This window comes from Nelumbo nucifera, chromosome 1 (assembly GCF_055504915.1).
Source record: "Nelumbo nucifera cultivar China Antique chromosome 1, China Antique-T2T, whole genome shotgun sequence".
In the NCBI taxonomy this organism is placed as follows: domain Eukaryota; kingdom Viridiplantae; phylum Streptophyta; class Magnoliopsida; order Proteales; family Nelumbonaceae; genus Nelumbo; species Nelumbo nucifera.
In genome coordinates, this window is record NC_142649.1 from 155592731 (window position 1) to 155609922 (window position 17192).

The window sequence follows — 17192 nt, forward strand, 5'->3', positions numbered from 1 at the left end:
ACGTGGCACAAATTCATTTGCAGTTGTAGAAAATTTTCTGCAACATGGATGCAGATGGGAGCTCAGTTTCTGGGTCATCTGCAACAGTCTTGGAACTGGGTGTTTACTTTTAGGCTCCCTTCAGGAGTACAAATACAAATACAAAGAGCGTAAAATCTTATATTTTGCTTTATTTTATATGCATTTGTATCGTACATATTTATATTTATACTCCTTCCAAACTGAGCCTTATTAATCCTGATTTAGTCCTCACAAAGTTGGTCCTTGCACCTCCTCACAACCTTTCTCAGCAGTGCATTGGAAACATAAAAATATCTGAAGAAATTTCAATGCACAGCTGTGCAAGTTTCGTATTGTGTTTTGTGTCAAGATACTTAGCTTTTTATTCCCATTAACCAGTCGGAAAACCACCCTCGTTTAGGGTTTTATGGTAAATTCAAATGACTCATATGTTGTGACTCGAAACACCATGTGAGTATGTGATCATAAAAAAAAAAATGTGTCATAAGTTTAGACACCGCAAGCTATCTTCAACCGAACAGCGGCCTCGTGAAAGTTGATGAAGCATTGCCATAGATGATACATCTCGTGTTTTCGTTTTCTTTTTCCAAACCCAAGGGAGTATATTTGCTTGGGCCTTTTGATTTTCAAAATCGAAACAAAGCTAAAATCTCCACCAATGAATTTGAAAATGCATGATCTTGATTTCACCCATTGAATTTGAAATTCCGCTAAAAAAGTGAAACGCGGCAACAAGTCCTGCCTATCTCTACCAATTCATTGATCAAGCCAAACGCCAATATTCATGAAATCATTGAAGTCGTGGATGCATGATTATATATTTATATATACATTTTTTTTTTGTTACAATTAGAGCTGTTAATGGACTCCGAAAGTCTGATGTTAGAATTGATGTTTGGATGTGAATTTAATCCCATCTAACCCTATAACTGATAAATTTAATATTTTATATTTATATAAATTTATTGTATGTATAAGGTAATTATTTTTTTTTTTTTTTATTTATTTAGCTCCCCAAGTCCTCATGACGAATTTTTTGTTAAATTAATTTTTTGAATTTAACATGGCCCAAGTTGGTGAGAATATTCATCAATTCATTAGTTTCTCTGAAAACACGCTTAACTCTTAAAATTATAGGTCTCCAACGTTCTCCAAATGCATGGTTTTCAAAACCGGACCGGAAAAATGGAAACTGGCCAGGTGATTGGTTCCATTTTCCTCCAAAATCAGAATTTTTCCAAAAAAACATTGATTTGGTTAGCAAACCGCTGACCCGGGCATTTGAACTGTTCGAATCGTTTAATGGTTTTGACCGTTTTTATTTTTTTATTTTTTGTCAGAATGGGCCATCCATTTGATTCGAACGATTGGATCATTTGACCCAGGAACCAGACCCTGACCGGTTCGTTGTCCAATTCGGTTTTAAAAACGTTGTCCAAATGTCATTAATGATGGTTGAAATACAACAAGATGGTGATGACTTCTTTTCGATGCAGTCAATGATGAATTTTGAGTTCCACTCAAGGGTAGTGTTAGAATTGCCACTTTTACCGCTTCCTTTTCTTTTCATGCCTTTATCACATTGATGATTAGGGGTATCAACAGTATTGGAAAATCCGATTTTGAATTCGATATTCGACATAATCGAATCGAATTCGGATATCCTATTCTTACTGAATAATTAATTAGATTCGAATTCAGATATGACCTAATTCGATTCGATAAATATCTGAATTTGACCGATTATTCAATTCTTATATATAATATATAAAATATTTTATATAATATATATAATAATTAAGTTATATAAACAATTTATATATTTATATACTTTATATCAATAAAATATTTATTTTATATATTTATTAATTATCTAAATTAATTAATTAATCAAATTTGAATCGAATCGAATCGAATATTGAATATTTAATCAGATTCGAATTCGGATATTAATTTTCAATGTCCAACGGATATCGAATTGGATTTTCTAATCGGATTCGAATTCAAATATTGCCTGATCTGATTCGAATTCGATCTGTTTACACCCCTATTAGTGATGTTCACTTGGTACATATCTTCTTACATTAATTATCACCAAGGTTCAAAGTATCAAGACTCTATTGAAATTCTGTATCAGTATATCAAGTGTACGACACTCGGTATTTTAATACTTTTTTTTGTCCCATCTTTCAGGAATAATAACACTTGGAGGGTTTTTAACCAAGGTTTTTAAAATCGGATCGGACAGGGAACCGTTTTGGGTCCGGTTCTTGGGCTGAATTGTCCGACCGTCCGGTCTGAATGAACAATCCGCTCTAACAGAAAAATTTTAAAAAATAAAAAAATAAAAAATGGTTAAAAAAATTATTCAGGTCAATGGTTCAATCGCCTAGGTCAATGAACCGCTGACCAAATCAATGGTTTTTGGCCAAAAAGCAACTTTGGGGTAAAACAAAACTGATCAGGTGATTGGTTCCCAATTTTTTCAGTCCAATCCAGTTTGAAAACCATGTTTCTAACATTTAAACCCATACAAACCCTCTAATTTCATATTTAGCATTTTAGTGACCATGAAAATTGATATGTATCATATCGATGATATGGTGATATTTTGAACCTTGGTTATTGATGGAGGGTGATTTGACTTGACACCTTGAGATGACAACACGTGGACATGACTCAGCACGAGCAACAACTCAGCACCACAGCTTGACCGCGACTAAGTAACAAGCCCACAGGGCAGCTCGCTACAACGCGAGATCGAGGTCCCCCAAGCTACTGAAAGGGAATACTCCGAGACAAGTCTATCACAGCTTGCGAGCTAGGATAACCAGCTCGCTCCAACACTTAGGCAGAAAAACTGCCCCAAAGGCAACTTTGAAAGGGAGCACCTCGAAGTACCCCAAGGAGCTCGCTACAAAGTAGCTCGCGACGGGATAGCTTGCTACAAGGTAGCTCGCGACTAAGCGACGTGATGCTTTCAGGAAGCTTCTATCTGACAAGACCGTACCCGTCAGACTGCGTCGCGTCTCCTGACTGACAGCGCAGTCCCTGCCAATTCAACAGACTGCACCCACGTCTCTTGACAGATGGTGGTGTGCTTGTCCTCCTAGAGCGTGCCACTCATCTGGTTGGCTAGTGCCCTACAACAGTTACCTGCGCAACCTTGGCAAATAACGACTGCGACAGAGGTCCAGTGACGGTTACGCCCGATTTGACAAGAACGCCTATATAAGAGCCCCTTAGTCGAGGGGGAGAGGCATCTGATTTGATTTTTGAATCTCGAACATCTAAGATCTTATCTTGAACTTACTCAAACTTTCTCTCGAGCTAACTCAGTGATCTAGCGCAACCTACACTCTTAGCCTTTTTTACACTCTTCACTATTTTCTCCAACGTTCTAACTTAAGCATCAGAGTATTCCCACTGGGCAAGTCCCCCAGGAATTCTTCATCGTCTTCTTCTCAGGTGCCGTCTGTTGCTAGCTAGGAGATAGTCAGCAGCCAGCTAGGAGTGCCCGGATCGTGCCGCATCATTTGGCATCGTCTGTGGGAAATGCTTCAAAAAGCCTTCCTCTAAGCTTCTGCATTTTCTTTTGAAAACTCAGCATTCATGGCCTCCTCCAGCAATGCTGGACGTGGTGCCAGCCAAAACGCCTCTGGGGAGCAACCGCAACTTCCCACTGTCTGTATTGGACAGTTCACCGTCCCCCTCTCTGTGGACGGAGTTCCCAGTCTGAACGTGCTTCTCACAGTGGCACCCGCGATCGCTCCACTCCCTTCCACAGTTGGAGCAACCTTCGCTGAACCTTCGGTTGTGCCCCTAGTGGCCAACCCGAACTAGTTGGAAGACTTAATGCAATGCATGCGAGTCATGCAATCTCAAATGCAACAATTTCAGCAGTTCCAACTCTACCAACAACAAGTGTTGCATCAGGTCTCTCAGTACCAGTATCAGCAGCAGTTCCCTTCCTTGCCTCAGGCCCAACAGTTGCTTCCCCCTAGGCATCCAGCCTCGAAGCAAGCCAAATCCTCCCGCTGGAGCGAATGACCTCACCGGGGAGAAGCCTCTCAGGCCCAGGATCTCTCCAAGAGCCAAGTCTCTTCCCATGGTAGGAAGGAGAGGCCAGCCACCCCCGCCTCACAGCCTGTGGGCAGGTCGGGGGCCTCCCAGCCAATCAAGCCCGCATCGCCCCAGCACTCGCAGTTCGAGCTCCCACTCACAGAGAACCCGTTTGAGGTCCTAGCAGCAGACCACAAGCAGGGCCCTTTGGTTCAGAGCTACCACCAGCAGTTCAAGCCCATCGAGCTCGGTAACACTGAAGTATCAAGCACCAACGCCGAGCCGGCAAAGCAGCAGGGAAGACGCCGGCGAACTCGCCGAACTGCTACCCGAGTCTCTCCTGAGCTTAGAGGAAAAGAGGAGGTAAGCTCAGGTGAAGTGAAAGCTACCCCTCTCCTCCCAGTTTCTTCCCCACTATCTCCAGAACTCCTTGTTGTCCCCATGCCAATGGCCTTCAAGCTCCATCTACTGGACAAGTATGATGGATCCTTCAATCCGAATGATCATGTGGATGCCTTCCAGTCCCATATGCACCTGGTAAGAGCCAGCGAATCCTGCATGTGCGTGGCCTTCTCCACCACCTTCAAAGGGGTAGCCCGCACATGGTACCGAAACCTCGCGCTTGGTTCGATAAGAAGCTAGGCTCAGTTCGTGCAAGTTTTCACCTCTCACTTCGTCACCAGCAAGAGGTGCCCGAGAACTCAGGAAAGCCTCCTTGGCATAGTTCAAAAGGAAGGAGAGTCCATTTGGAGTTACATCAAGCGGTTCAACGGCGCTTGTTTGCAGATACCCGACCCGGATCTCGTAGTTCGCCTCACTACAGCCAAGCGAGGTATCACTCACAAAGAGTTCAAGTGGCACGTAGTTGTCAATCAGCCCAAAACCGTGACCGAGTTCCTCAGGCTCGCGGATCGATTATAGGGACGAAAGAAGAAATCAACCAGAAGGGCGAGCAGGCCCTTGAGAAAAGGAAGAGGGAACCAGAGCCCCCATCTCAGGGCAACAGCAAGAAGAAGAAGGACCCAGCTCGGGGGGCAAGGCTGGTTCAGCCCTTCCGAGCTTCGGCAGCAGAAAGGGACTACACACCCCTCAACACGAAGCGGGCCGAGATACTCATGGTGATCAAGGATGCTCCGTATGTGAAGTGGCCACCTCGGCTGAAGGCCGACCCTAATGCTAGATATAAAAATTTGTATTGTAGCTTTCATAAATATCACGGTCATAGCAAAGAAAGTTGTAAAAATCTCCGCAATGAGATAGAAGAACTCATCCGTCGTGGATATCTGCTAAATTTTGTACAAAGTAATAATAATAGTAATAAAACAGGTCGGCAAGGGGAGCAAAGTAGGGACGCTCCCGAGTCCAGCAGGCAAGCGGAACAACCGCAAAAGCAGCCCCCCAAAGAGAGACCAGTTCGGGGATGTTAGACAGTTTTGTATGCCCTTAGCTTCAATCAGAATGATGTATTTTATGAGTTTATTTTAAATGAATAAAAGTGCATATTTGATTCATGTTCCCTTGGTATGTTTCTGTGTAATACCCTTAAACTGGACACTTAATGAGACTCGTGTTAGTTTAGAATGTTCACAGCCAGTGGGTCGGTCTGGGGAGACCTATCCTGACAAGGCTTACACTGTGGTGCCACCAAGTCGGTTGGGGTGGCCTGTCTCAGCTGCCAGGGTGAGACCCTAGGCACATACAGTGTAGGACTAATTGAATATTTGAACTGGACCAGATTTCCAGTATTGCCCTGGACCTTAGAGATTGATGGGCAAAATTGGAAAGTTACACCTGACCCCTAGACTCGATTATGATACTGCACTAGGTGTTGGATTGGGCTATCTTTGATATACCAATCAGTGAGATCCTTAGCGGGGGTCAAAACCTAGGTTTGTTGGGATAGTCCGAGAATTCATCTGAGTGGGTGATCATAGTGACAGGATCAGCCCCTTTGTCGGACAAAGGTAATGATCGGGGGTGCACTCTCACTGATGGAAACCAAGACTGCCGGCAGCCGATTTCAACCGTTGAGATTTGTTTTGCAAAATATATTTTTTATGAGATATAAAAGAATATATATTATGGTTTCTAAAATGTTTGCAAGAAGGTTTTAATTCCCGGGATCCATATCAGTGGAGAGTGCAACACTGTTCCTTGCAGCCGAGGGAGAGGTCCTCTCTTGTCGGGCAGTGTATGATCATTATGGGCTGAGAGGTTAAGTGTAAGACCATTGAGGATAATACCTAATGGGCTAATCTTGCATCTGCCCACAGTCCCTGTGTGTTACAAGGTGACTTGGCCCACGGACCACTTAGGGTAAGTGTTGGGCCCATAGAGCCCATTCGATGGGTTTCAGGGGGTGCACTGTTTTTAACAGTGTATTTGGCCAGGCCTTGTAACAAAGGCTGGGCCGAACCCATGTGGCTGATGTGTAGATCAATGCTTGGGTCCCACGCCATACAAGGAAGCCCAACTGGGCAGCAGTTAGGAAGGTTAAGTGAGCAAATAAGCTTAATGGGCCTAAAGCCCATTTCGAACTGGGCTATTTATTTAGTTAATTAAAGGGGCGAATTCTGAGATGGAGTAGCAGATAGGATAGGGTCTTAATCCTATCCACTCAGAGAGTTCGGATCTGAATATGATTCAGATCTAGAAACCTCCTAATGAGATTAGGAGAAAGCTAATCTAATCTGCAGATAAGATAAGGGTTTATCCCTATCACCTAAAGAGAAGTCTTATCCAAATATGATTTGGATAAGCTGCTCCTAATTGGATTAGGAGCTGATCTTTTGGATTAACAAAAGAAGGAGGGGGCGGCAGCCTTTAGAAGACACACAACATCAAATTTTCTTTAGTGCTGAATCAATAAGAGAGAATTCTGCACCCTGCGAATACTCTCTTGCCGCCTCCCTGCTCTTGCCACCCTGTTTGCCAGTTCGATCTCCAGTTGTGGGAGAAGTCAAGATTGGATCTTGACATCAGTTCTTTGAGAAATGATTGAAAGGAAGCTGTGCTCACGTACCATCCTGCTGATTCTTGCGAAGGATAGAGTTTTGGAGAAGAACACTACTGATTCTGCTCCATCCTGCACTGCGCCATTTTCAGTGGGAGCAATTTTTGGATCCTTCTTTGGGCGTGAACACCTCCATTGGGAGATACTAATTCTCCGTATCAAGTATAATTCTCTCCTACTCCTTTTGGTTCAGATCTGATTCAGTTTAAGGTTCAAGAATGATCCTTGAAAATATGATTTTCTAAATTGGGAATGCGATTCCCAGTTGAAGGGAGAGAAAAATTTTTGAAATTCGCCCCCTTATTCCGCAATTTTTGGGCATCCATAGGATGGATCTCTCATCCCTTTAGGGGAACCATCCACGTCATAGTTGGAGGTTCGATTGTGGCGGGCTGCAGCTCGCGCATCAGCTCGTGAGGCCGCCAGGGAAGAACAGAACCCCCCAAAGCGGCCAGGGATGGAAGACCCCATCTTCTTCACAGAAGACGATGCACGTGGGGTCCACTACCCCCATGATGACGCACTCGTCATAAACGTGAAGATCAACGACTTCGAAGTCAGGCGCGTCCTCGTCGACTCAGGCAGCTCAGCGGACATCTTTTTCAAAGCGGCATTCAACCAACTGCAGCTCCAGAAGCGCGACCTAAAGCTCGCGAACACTCCCTTGGTAAGCTTCAGCGGAGAGGAAGTTAGGCCCCTGGGAATGATTACAGTACCAGTGAAAGTCGGCACTTGGCCTAGCATAGTGAGACTCAACCACGATTTCTTGGTGGTCGCAACCCCCTCCCCGTATAACGCCATAGTAGGTCGGCCGATTACCCATGCCTTACGGGATGTGGTGTCCACTTACTACTTAGCCATGAAGTTCCTCACGGACTTCGGAATCGGGATAGCGCGAGGTGACCAACTTGAGTCTCACAAATGCTACGTCGCCGCCCTCAAAGGGAAAGCCAATGTGGTCGATGACCTCGAGCTAGAGCGACCTACGGAGCAGAGCGAGGAGCGAGCTGTGCCCACAAAAGAAACTGTCTCCATCCCAGCCTCAACGGAGGACCATGCCCGAATGCTTCAGATCGATGCTTCCATTGAGGACCCTCTACGATCTAAACTGGTATGCTCTTTGCTTGAAAATTTAGATGTTTTTGCATGGTCTGCAATAGAAATGCTTGGCATAGACCCTAGCATCATAACTCATAAGCTTAATACTGATCCTATAGTTAGGCCCGTTAGATAGAAGAAATGCAACCTAGCCCCAGAGCGGTGGAGGGCAGTTGACAAGGAGGTTGGGAAGCTCCTTGCAGCCGATTTTATCAGGGAAGTCCATTACCCGATCTGGGTAAACAACCCCATTCTGGTGAAAAGGCTAACGGTAAATGGCGCATGTGCGTTGACTACATCGACCTGAACCGAACTTGCCCAAATGACTGCTTCCCACTTCCCAAGATCGACCGTCTGGTGGATGCGACCTCGGGGCATGAGTTGCTGAGCTTTCTAGATGCCTACTCGGTCTACAACCAGATCAGGATGGACCCAGCAAATGAAGAAAAGACAGCTTTCATAATCGAGCTTGACTTGTACTGCTACAAGGTCATGCCCTTTGGGCTAAAAAAATGTTGGGAATACCTTTCAAAAACTTGTAAATAAGTTGTTTGAGCCATTGATTGGCCAAAAGGTAGAGTGCTATGTAGACGACATGGTCGTCAAGACCTAGTTTTCGCATGAATTAATACAAGACTTGCATTCAATTTTTGAAATTCTGCGTAGATTTAACATGAAGTTGAACCCAAATAAGTGTGTCTTTGGCGTCACCTCGGGTAAATTCCTGGGATACATTGTTAACCGGTGCGGCATTGAAACCAACCCAAACAAAATAAAGGTCATCCTAGATATGAGACCACCCCGGAAAATGAAGGAGGTTCAGAGGTTGAATGGCAGAATAGCCACTCTGAGCCGCTTCATGTCCGAGTCGGCAGACCGTTGCCTACATTTCTTTAAGGCAATTAAAAGCAAAAGGTTTGAATGGACCCACGATTTCCAGCTCGCGTTTGACGAGCTCAAGAAGTACCTCGCTAGCATACCAGTCTTAACCCGACCTGAAGAGGGCGATGTTTTAGAGCTGTTGAAAGGGATGGTAGAATCCATCGTATGGACGCCAAAACAATTGCAAAATGGGAGGGCGAATTTCAAAAATTTTCTACCTTCCTTTCAAGTGGGAATCACATTCCCTAGTTTTAGAATCAAGATTCAAGGATCCTACTTAAACCAGAACCAAACCAGATCTGAACCAAAAGAGAATGGGAGTAATTATACCTGATCCAGAGAAATAATATCTCCCAAAGTTGGTGTTCACGCCCAAAGAAGGCACCAAGATCTGCTCCTGCTGAAGATGACACAACAACTGTGGAACAGAACCAGTAGGGTGCGTCCTACACGCTACTCGTGGCCTTTCGCGCAATGGGGCATCAATATATTCGGACCATTTCTACCAGCGACAGGCCAGAGGAAATTCTTAGTGGTACTAGTGGATTATTTCACCAAGTGGGTAGAAGCTGAACCTCTCGTGACGATCACAACTCGAAACGTCCAGAACTTCTTTTAGAAGAACATAGTGTGCCACTTCGGGTTACTTCGGGTACTGATTTCTAATAACGGTAAGCAGTTCGAGGACATTAAATTCCAGAACTGGTGCCAAGACAAGGGGATCCAACAGAACTTCACTTCAGTTGCACACCCTCAAGCAAACGGTCAAGTAGAAGTCACGAACAGAGCTATCCTCCGCGGACAGAAGGCATAGTTAGACCGAGCTAAAGGACTATGGGCAAACGAGCTACCCAGTGTTCTATGGGCTTACCGAACCACAGAGAAGACCGCCACAGGAGAGACTCCCTTCAACCTCACCTACGGCACTGAAGCAGTCATCCCAGCTAAGATCGAGGTTCCCTCACTACGACTGAAAGCATATGACGACAAGGCAATTGAAGATGAGCTACGTACCAACCTCGACCTACTCGACGAAGTAAATGACCTCGCATATATCAGGACCGCAACTTTCCAGCAAAGAGTAGCTCGATACTATAACGCCAGGGTCAAGAAGCGGAACCTCTGCGTCGGTGACCTGGTTCATCGTAAAGTTATGGTACCTGAGCCCGGCATTGGCAAGTTCGGACCGAATTGGGAAGGACCCTACCGAGTGAAACGGGTGCTCGGGGAAGGAACATACGAGCTCGAAACCCTTGAAGGGAAACAAGTACCTCGGGTATGGAATATTGTCAACTTAAGGCAATATTATCTGTAACTACCGAGTAGACCATGAGTCACTCTCAGAGCCTAAGGGCCAAAATGCCGAGCTAACACAACCTCAACGCGATAAGACCCAGTCGCCCCTATGGCATGGACGAATTAATGAGTAGACCACAAGTCACTCTCAGAGCTTAAGGGCCAAAATGCCGAGCTAACATGACCTCGGCGCAATAAGACCCAATCGCCTTCACGGCATGGATAAACTCCAAGGGCAGACTATAAGTCACCCCCTCAGCCTAAGGGCTAAAACACCGAGCTAACTAAGACCTCGACATGATTGAAGACTTAGCCGCTTCGCCAGTGAAGGCAAAGTATGAAGTATTAGAGGCGCAAGCATCTCGGGTCTGAACCCTACGAAGCATAGGTCGTCTCAATACATCGGTTGGACCAGATAAGGAACAACCTACAAACATACAGTCCGGGCATACATGGTGATTACTTCAGGGTATACTATAAAAATACCTCAAATACTAAGGGATAGCTCGGGGTAACAATTACCGAAGAATCCTACTTCGAGCATGTAGCTCTAACAGCTCGGATGATGAGATCGCTTCGGCAGAAAATAAAAGAGCGCACCATACTTAGTAGGAAAAGAAAAAATTTCATTACTATTTCATAAATAAAAACCGAGCTAAACAACTCGGGAAAGTTCAACAAGAAGTAAAAGAGGGAACAATTGCCCAAGAAAAAGATTTTGAAAATCAGGTTCTGGCACCTGGGAACCACCAGAAGTCAATTAGAAGAATAGAATAACAAAAGAGCCGCCAGCCTCAAGGGTCCACCTCGTCCTCGTCCTCGTCCTCCGGGGAGTCAGGTTCCTCCTCCGCCTGGTCCACCGTCTCGGGAGCCAGCCCTTCATTGTGATGCTGTCGAGGTTGAGCCCAGAGAACTTCTTTTCGACCAACCAGCGGCAAAGCTTAAATCTGGAGCGGTACGAGGTTGAGCCATACTCCACTTGGAGGTCGTGATACTCTTGGGAGTCCTTGAAGTCCCAGACTACCTTAGCCCGCTCGACCTCCACCATGGTGTCGAAGTTTCGAGTTCGGTCCAGAAGTGTAGACTCCAAGTCTCAAACCTGCTGGCGAAGGAGCTCCCTCTCCGCTGCCACCCTCAATGACTCCTCCCTATAGCACACACTCTTCTCAGAAAGCCTGGCGATCTGCGCCACCTGGTCACGGACGAGCAGCTCCTGGGCCTCGCTCCCCTTGCGAGCCTGAAGGATTTCACCTCGGGCCTGGATGATCTCGCCCTAGAGCTTCTGGACGTTGGCCCTCTGATTGCGAGCGTCACCGGAGTGGATGTTGGTCTAGAGGGCCATGGCATGGATGGCGGAGATCACCTGCCAACAAGAGACTAAGGTCAGAAAAAAGGAAAAGAAAGGAAAGATCGAGAAGAAAGAGAAAAGGCCACTTACCACCATACAGTGAGAAGTGGCAAACGCGGTGAGCGCCGTGGGCTCCATCTCCCCCCACCTAACGACCTCCTCGTGGCAGATTGCCCTTCGGCTCTTCCTCCCAGCCATGATGTAGTCATTGACACCCTCCCAGTTCCCTACCGGGAACTGCGGGTAGGGGAAAGGACGGGATGGCCTAGGAAGAAACGGCCCTAGCCTCGGGAGCACGCCCTCCTCGAGGCCACCTTGTCCGGTAACTCCTTCAGATGGGACTGGTGGAACCTCAGGCGGTGGAGAAGCAAAATTCTAAGTCAGCAGACTCAAACTCAGTGCCCCTAGAAGTACAAGCTCGGTCAAGACGCGACCTCTTCGCCTTACGCTTCTGGTTGCTGGAAAGAAGGTGACGCGCGTCAACACCAGACATGATGGCTGCCAAAAAACCACAAAGTATTAGCCAGTAAAAAAAAAATAATAATAATACATTTTTACACGGCACTACGCGACCTAAAAGGCAACCTACCCGGACTCAAGCCAACGTGCTTGAGCTTTTCCTCGGTCAAGTAGTCCGAACAGTGAAGGCCTACAGCTGCCTAGGACTGTAGCATTTTTCAAACTTCAAGGTCCAACATAACCCTTGAATCCTGGATGGCAACCCTCCAGGTAGTTGGGAAGGGCCACCCCTCGGGGTTACGGACCACGAAATAGTCCCGCTTCTGGGCCGGGATCCTGTTCGGCAGCTCGTGCAAGAGCTTGAAGCTGCGGCGGGGAGAAAAATAGTAGGAATGCCTTTCTGGAGGCGCTCCGGGAGAACCGAGGAGTGGGGGGCAATTGATGGAGGAAGACTTGGCCCGACCACTTGGCCACCCAACACGTGGAAGCAACTGAGGGTGACCTGGCAGAAGCGACAGCTCGGCACGGCAGTGCGCTCAAGGCGCGAGCTCCGAGAGGAGAAACCAGCGGTCCGAGCTCCCCAAAAGGAGCCCGAACTCTCCCTTTGACCCCGAGCCTTACCATGAGTGCAAAGGGCAACAACCCGAACTGGCCCACCCCAGGGCAGTTCGGGACACACTTCTATCCGAACTCAAGACTTCACCTCACACACCACTCTGGCACTTCGACTCCAAGCCGCCGAATTGAACAACCGTACCTGACACCAAAGGAGTTCGTATCCTGAGGCGGCTTGCCTGACTGACTTAGGATCTAACGCTTGACAGCCACACTTCAACGACCACCGGCCACCGCCACCTCCAGTTACATAGACGGCTCCGACAAAGAGAGTAGTGGCGGTTGTTTGCCCCAGCAGAGGTGATGACACCCGAACTGGCAGAAGTGCAGAGGTAATGATATCCGACCTGACAGGAGCTTGGGAGTGAGTGCGCGAAGTGGTTATAAAAGGCCCTCTTCCCCCCAAGAATGGAGGTACGTGATAACTTTGCGCCATCTGGTTATTATCTTGCCTTTGAGAAAATACTAACTTGAGCTTCGAAGCACTCTCACCAGGTTCCTTCCCGGAGACTACTCGCTTTCTTCCCCATTTCAGGCACCTTTTGCTCCAGTCAGAGGCAAGACCGTTGACAGCTAGGACCGACCAGATTGCGCTCCATCAATTGGCGCCGTCTATGGGATCGATTCTAAAAGCCTCCCTCTAAAACTTTCATAGCACCTTTTTTCCAAGAAACCCCAACACCCATGGCTTCTTCCAGCAATGCCGGATGTAGCATGGAGATGAACGCCACTGGGGAACAACTTCAAGTCCCCGTGGTGTGCATCGGACAGTTCACCATCCCCCTTCCGGTGGATGGGATCCCCAGCCGGAATGCGCCACGAACAATGGCGCCCGTGAATCTTCCCACCATGAGCGTCCCCCTTCCTCCCTCTGTTGGAACCACCTTTGTTGAACCAACCATTGTTCCCCCGGCAACTAGCCAGAACCAGCTTGACGACCTGGTGCATGACATGCGGGCCATCCAAGCCCAAATGCAGCAGCTTCAACAACATCAAATCTACCAGCAGCAGATGTTGCACCAAGTATCCCAATACCACTACCAGCAGCAGTTCCCCCAACTGCCTCAAAGTCAGTCGCAGCTCCCACCTCGGCACCCCGCCGATAGGCGAGCCAAGCCCTCCCCTCAAGGTGGGCGCCCCCACCAGGCTTCCCAAGCTCGGGCCTCCCAGGCTCGGAGCCCCTCTAGAAGCCAGGCCTCGTCCCCTGGCAGGAGAGAGAGAGCGGATGCCCCCGCCTCGCCACGTTCCGGCGGACCAGGAACCCGATCCATCAAGTCAGCATCACCTCGGCGCTCTCAAGACGGGCCTCTGCACACCGAGCTCGGGAGCACCGAGGCAAGCAGTGCCAACGCCGGGCCTTCCAAGCAGCAGAGGCGCCGCCGGCGAAGCCGCCGAACTGCAACCCGCGTCCTGCCTGTGCTTCAAGGTGAAGAAGCGAGCTCGGAAGAGGTAAAGGCTGCCCCTATCCTCTCAGTCCCTTCCCCCATGTCATCAGAACTCCTTGCAGTTCCTATGCCCAGAGACTTCAAACTGCCCCCACTCGACAAGTATGATGGGTCCTTTGACCCCAGCGACCATGTTGATGCCTTTCGGTCCCAGATGCACCTGGCTAGGGCCAGCGAGTCTTGTATGTGCATAGCCTTCACTACCACCTTCAGAGGAGTGGCTCGCACCTGGTATAGGAACCTGGCCCCCGGGTCAATAAGGAGCTGGGCCCAGTTCATGCAGGTCCTCACCGCGCACTTCGTAACAAGCAAACAATGCCCCCAAACCGAGGAGAGCCTCCTCGGCATGGTCAAGAAGGAAGGGGAGCCCATCCGCAGCTACATCAAGCGGTTTAACGACGCATGCCTACAGATCCCACGTTTGGACCCCGCAGTTCAGCTCGCGGCGGCCAAGATGGGGGTGACACACAAGGAGTTCAAGTGGCACATAGTGGCCAACCAGCCCATGACCATTGCTGATTTCCTTAAGCTCGCAGACAAGTTCATGCGAACTGAGGAGGAGATCAACAAAAGGACTGGGGGCGGGTTTGAAAAAAGAAAGAGAGAAGAACACCCCAATCAAGGAGACAACCGGAAGGATCCAGCTCGAGCACCGAAACCAAGCCAGCCGTTCCGAGCTCCCATGGCAGGTCGGACAGACTACACGCCCTTGAACACGAAGCGGGCTGAGATCTTGATGACGATCAAAGATGCCCCGTATGTAAAGTGGCCACCTCGCCTAAAAGGGAACCCAAACGAGAGGAACAAAAACCAGTACTGCAGTTTCCATAGAGACCACGGTCATAGTACTGAACATTGTAATAATCTCCGCGACGAGATAGAGGGACTCATCCGTCGTGAGTACTTAAGAAATTTTGTACAACATAATAATAATAATAATAATAAGACATGTCGGCAAGGGGAGCATGGTAAGGATGCTCCCGAGTCCAGCAGCAGGCCGGCCGAACAGTCGCAAAGACAGCCTCCGGAAGATAGTGGGAGGTTCGGGGAACCATCCACGTGATAGTGGGAGGTTCGGTAGTAGCGAGTTGTACTTCGGCAGCGGCCCGGGCATCAGTTCGTGAAGCTGCCCGAGAAGAGCAGAACCCTCCGAAGAGGCCGAAGACGGAGGAACCAATTTTCTTCACGGAAGACGATGTGCGAGGGGTCCACTACCCCCACGATGATGCACTTGTCATAAAACTAAGGATCAACGACTTCGAAGTCAGGCGCGTGCTTGTTGATTCAGGCAGCTCGGCGGACATTCTCTTCAAGTCGGCGTTTGACCAGCTTCAGTTGCGGAGAAGCGAGTTGAAGTCCGCAAACACTCCTCTGGTGGGCTTCAGCGGAGAGGAAGTCAGGCCACTCGAGAAAATAATAGTACCTGTGGAAGTCGGCACATGGCCCTATGCGGTCAGACTCAACCACGATTTCCTAGTGGTCGCGACCCCCTCCCCATACAATGCCATAATAGGGCGGCCAATCACTCATGTCCTACGAGCAGTGGTCTCCACCTACTTCTTGGCAATGAAGTTTCCTACAAACTTCAGTGTGGGAGTAGCGCGGGGCGACCAGCTCGAGTCCCGCAAGTGCTATGTTGCCGCCTTGAAGGGAAAAACCAAGGTAGTCGATGACCTCGAACTGGAGCGGCCTATGGAGCAAGACGAAGAACGAGCTGCGCCCACAAAAGAAACGTTCGTGATCCCAACTTCAGCTGCGGACCCAGCTCGGATGCTACAGATCGGTGCTTCCGTCTAGGAACCTCTATGATCCGAACTGGTAAGTTTCTTACTTCAAAATTTAGATATTTTTGCATGGTCCGCGGCCGATATGTCCGGTATTGACCCCAGCCTTATAACTCACAAACTTAATACCGATCCTGAAGTTAGGCCCGTTAGACAAAAGAAACGCAACCTAGCCCCGGAGCGATGGAAAGCAGTCGACAAGGAAGTCGCGAAGCTTCTCGCAGCCGTCTTCGTAAGAGAAGTCCATTACTCGAGCTGGGTAGCCAACCCCGTTCTGGTAAAGAAGGCCAACGGCAAGTGGCGCATGTGCGTCGACTACACCGACCTGAACCGGGCCTGCCCAAAAGACTGCTTCCCACTGCCCAGGATCGACCGCTTGGTAGACGCGACCTCAGGGCACGAGTTGCTGAGCTTCTTAGATACCTTCTCGGGCTACAACCAAATCAGAATGGTTTCGGCCAACGAGGAAAAGACCTCGTTCATCACAGAGTTCGGCCTATACTGTTACAAGGTTATGCCCTTTGGATTAAAAAATGCTGGGGCAACCTTTCAAAGGCTTGTGAATAAGCTGTTTTAACCCTTAATTGGCACGAAGATAGAGTGCTATGTAGACGACATGGTCATCAAGATACAGTTCTCGCACGAATTAATACACGATTTGTGTTCTGTATTTCAAATCCTGAGACAATTCAACATGAGACTAAATCCGAACAAATGTATCTTCGGTGTCACCTCAGGCAAGTTCCTAGGGCACATCGTTAACCGGCGTGGCATTGAGGCCAACCCGGACAAGATTAAGGAAATCATAGACATGAGACCGCCCCGGAAATTGAAGGAGGTCCAAAGGCTAAATGGCCGCATAGCCGCCCTGAGCCGCTTTATGTCCAAGTCGGCAGATCGCTGCCTGCCTTTCTTCAAAGCAATTAAAGGCAAAGGGTTTGAATGGACCTGAGACTGCCAGCTCGCGTTCGATGAGCTAAAGAACTACCTCGCTAGTGTGTCGGTCTTAACCCGGCCCGAGGAGGGCGATGTCTTAGAATTGTACCTCTCGGCAAGCGACGAGGTGGTCAGTTTGGTACTAATAAAAGAAGTAGATCGGGTCCAATGACCCATCTATTATGTTAGTAAAATTTTGCAGGGAGCAGAGACGAGATACCCGCAGATTGAAA